Genomic DNA, 4,587 nt, shown 5'->3' on the forward strand with positions numbered 1-4,587 from the left:
CATTATCACAACATGCTTCCAGATTACTTGTATTAAAATTACAAGTCTTAGTGAGGCTTCTGATTGTTCAACTGAAATAATTACTTATCTGTACGTGCAAAGAGTTGTGGTTCAGTTTTTTAACAAAGTCCCCCCTCTGATCGATGACAGAATCATTAGGATATAGGAATGGAGTAGCTCAACTAGAACAGGGAAAGGACAAGTTAAAGGCATGGTAAACTAGATGTGGTAGAAGAGAATGCAGTGTCTGTCCCACTGAATTTGTAAGTGCAGAGCAATTGTTACACCAAGGTGCTGCTCCAGTGAAGAACATTCTGGGGAGTGGGAATTCATGCAACGCTTCCTGAGATTGAGAAGAGTCCTGTTTCCCTAAGAATGTATCTGTGTTGTACCTGGGAGCACTTCCCAGCAGCTGGGTCAAGGCATATGTCCTGCTGACATTATATTCAGCCTTCACTCTCCTGAGCACTGATCCTGTGCTTTACACAGTGTAGGTAATGGACAGCGCTGAAGTCTGTTATTGGTATGGCATGGTATGCTAAACACCTAGACAAGTATTCACCCCTTCTACGACTAGCATTTGTGTCATACAGTGATACTTGCTAGTGTCTGGTGTGGGTTTTGGTTTCTGTACAGTTGTGCTGACAGCCTTGATTCTTTACTGCAGAGAAATGGCTGGATACAGGAAGGATTATCCAAGTTAGTTTCTATGGAAACTCAGACATTTTTGTATTGAAGAGCTTGTGGCTGTCAGTTACATCTCTACAAAGCGGTGTTTTATGCAGATAGTGGTATTTCCTTGTGCATCAGCTGTGCCCAAAATAAACTAGAGCTTACTGGTATCAGGTATCCAAACCTGTTTAGCTTACTGCCATAGGGACAGGTGGCTCTAGCTTTGTGGGGGTCCCATGCTTTCTTAGAACTGTGGAATAATTAAGGTTGGAAGGAAAACTGGGAGGTCTCTACTCCAGTCTCCTGCTCAAAGCAAGGAAAACTTTAAAATCGGGTCAGATTGTTGAAAGCCTTGTCTAGTCACATGCAGCATCTCCATTCTTGTCAATCAGAAAACTGAGTGTTTAACCATCAATTTTTTTTTTTTTTAAATTTCTTTTCCTGCAATTTGTGACACTTGCCACTCATCCTTGGCACAGTGCACCACAAAGAAGAGTTTGGCTTTACATCTTCCTGTACCCATTAGGTAGCTTAAAAACCATGGCAACTGGCTCTCCCCTTAGCCTTTTCTTCTCTGCGTTGAACAAACCCAGCCTTCTTGCTTTGCACGTGCTTCTATTTCCTTGAACACGCTCCTTCCCTGTATGGTGGTCCTCCACTGAACTCACAGGGTTTTCTTTCAGCACAGACCTCAAAACTGGGCATGGTATTTAGGCTTTGTGGGCTGAATACAGTGGGAAATAATAACTTCCCATGACCTACTGGCTATGCTTTTGCTAACACAACCCAGTATGAAGCTGGCCCCCATTCAACTTCCTGCTCATCAGGACCCCCAGGCTGTCTTCTTGCAAAGCTGACTTCTAGCCAGGCTTGTATCCAACCTGCTCTTATATATGGAGTTATTCCAACCCAGGTGCATGACTTCACTTTTGCTACTTAAATTTATGTGTTTTCTCTTGGTCTATTCTTAAAGCTTGCTGATGCCCCTTGGTTGCAGCTCTTTCCTCTTTCTTGCAGGTCACCTTCTTCATAGGCTTTTTTCTAATACCGAGCAACCAGTATGGTGTGCTGATTGTGATCCAAACAGATTAGACACTTAAAAGTCTTAGTGCATTGAAGGAAGTTTAAAATCTATGCCCTAAGGCTTCCCACACCTTCATCTCTCCCTAGGGAATAACAGGAATTAGGATCTAAGCCAGGCTTCAGCTGAGATCCTGACAAGAAGACAAGATACAAGACTAGAGCAAAATGCTAGTTATGCTGACTCTCGGGGGTTGCAAATGCAAATAGGCAGAACCTGGCTACGTACCAGAATTTTAACAGGGCAGAGGGCACACAAACAAATAGATAAGTAGTCAGGGAGCGTGCAGAATGGGGATGCAGCTGGGTGCCTGCCAAAATAGTTCAGAAAACAGATGTGATGCCACAAACAATGTAAACTGAAAAGCAAAACTATTGTTCATTCTAACTGGAGTGCAAATACTGGAATAATTCACCAACTATATCATAATCTGTAATGAGCACTTGTTAGACTGTTTGCTACATAGAAGACAATTGAGTACACCATTATGTGTAGACAAGACTTAAGCCAGTTTCATGCTTTTTGAAGAAAAAGGGAAGAGGGATGAAAGAAAACCAGAAGCTTTGCCCAGCAGTGCTTCTTTCAGAATTCTCCCTCTGTACATTCAGAACTATGCAAAAAATCTTCTTCCTGAAATACCACTTCACTTGAGGAACCTTCTACAAATACAGGAAGCAACACAAACCCCTTCTGACCAAAGTCTCCACAAAAAGAAAGAAATTAAGACATCTGGTACTATATAGTATCTCAGCATTAGTTCTGAACACTCATCAAATGATGAAAGGCTTTTGCTAGGTCTATACACACAGTCTTTCTTGAAATCACTAACGAAAACATATCACCCTGGGCTGAATTTCTGAGCCATTTTCAGTTTCTAGCATTAGTAGTATACTTGAAGTGTGGGAGGAAACCAAAAGGTGTGGTTTGGAAAACAGCTATTGCAAACTACGCTGTCTCACAAATTTTGGCATTCATTCCTTTAAGCAGCCAACACCTGTGGTTTGTTGTTTTTTCCCCAAAGCCTATTACAAATTATTTCTAAGACATTAGAACATATATTTAATATGTATATGACAACTCCCATGAAATGTATCTATATTTAAATATATAAATATTTTAAAATACCTTCCCCCATGAACAGTAGCATAACTTAAAGAGTATGAGCTTTCAAACTTGACTATTTTGCCTTATCAGTAAGTGATTTACAACTTGCTCAAATTTCACAGAGTTGTTAAGTTTTCTGTGGTGCATTTTTGGGAGGTGGCCTGTGGCCCAAACGCTGCCGAGAAATTGCAATAAGGAAAAAAAAAATTCAGTGCAGTGCTAAAAGGCTTTCTCTTACAGTTTCATTATCTTTTAAGAGTTTGATTATTTCTTACTGCTTTTTTATTCTCTCATTCCTAATCTTGAAACAAGATTTGCTTTTCTTCTGAGTCTTTCAATGGTCGTGTTCTGGTTTGGATAGAGTGGCTGCTTGTGTTTGAAGGAAGGAGTGTTAACCAACTATATTCAGGCAGGGTGTACCCGCCTACCCTAAAACCAAGTGGCCTACCACTGAGGCTCCAGCTTCTTCCAGAAACTGAACTAGTGTTCTGTGTCCAGGTAACCCTGGTGAATCTGTGCGGAACACGTTCTTCTGACAGAATTGTTTTCATTATCCCAAATCCTAAAAGGCTCCTCAAAAATCCTAAAGTCTTTTCCATAATAACATTTTTTTTTAAATGAAGATTCTACAGGATCAAACTCTAACTAATAACTATGGCAAAATTGACAGTTTATAAATTGGCCAATTGTATGTTTTATGAATCTTGAGAGACTCAGCTAATTGGCAAGACTTGAACCTGCTTTGTTGAGCTGCTTAAACCACATAATGAATTTTTAATTTTGAATAGTCTAAAATACAAGGAGGGGAAAAAAGTAATTAATTCTGTGTCAAATACAATTAAGTGACCTGGAAGAGAGCAAAGGGCTCTTCCAGCATGTTCCAGCTCTGATTTCAGTATCAAACACTAATTCATTCATACTATTCACCACATTATCATAGAATCATGGGATGGTTTGGGTTGGAAGGGGCCTTAAAGACCATCCAGTTCCAACCCCCCTGCCATGGGCAGGGACACCTTCCATAGACCAGGTTGCTCCAAGCCTCATCCAGCCTGGCCTTGAAGACAGCCAGGGATGGGGCATCCACAGCTTCTCTGGGCAACCTGTTCCAGTGCTTCACCACCCTCTCTGTGAAGAATTTCTTCCTGATATCTAATCTAAATCTCCTCGTTTTCAATTTAAACCCATTACCCCTTGTCCTGTCGCTACAGGCCCTTGTAAAAAGTCCCCTCCCAGCTTAAGTTTGTTCCTGCAGGGATGTCGGTTTGTTCGAGTTTTTTTTCCCCTCTGCGTAACTTAGACACTTCTTCATCAGGAACACAGGATGAGCAGTTTTCTCTGCAGGGGAATGCTACCTGGAGTTGCACATCATTAAAAGACACAGCCTGCCTCTAGACTGATGAAGATGTGAAAGCCAGTTGAAGCGCATTTCTGGTTTTACTTTCTCTTCCCCTAATGAAAACGCCTTTGCAGGTCCTCACCCCCAATGTCCTCCCACTTGCTCATCCCACCTCCCACACAGGCAGGCTAGGCAGCTTTGCGTAGGGACGCGGGTTCTGGCCTCGGCCCCGAGCATCCTCGGGGGCTTCATGCAGGCAGCAGGGCTTCGGCTGCCGCCCAGGTCTGGCTGGGATGGCCTCGGTGGCTTCATGCGGGCGGCAGGAGCTCGGCAAGGGGCTGCCTTGGGCTCGCTGGGACGAGCGCGGCCGTGCAGCTGGTCGGGGGGGGGC

Source organism: Eurypyga helias, unplaced genomic scaffold (assembly GCF_000690775.1).
Source record: "Eurypyga helias isolate BGI_N326 unplaced genomic scaffold, ASM69077v1 scaffold31093, whole genome shotgun sequence".
NCBI classification, from domain to species: domain Eukaryota; kingdom Metazoa; phylum Chordata; class Aves; order Eurypygiformes; family Eurypygidae; genus Eurypyga; species Eurypyga helias.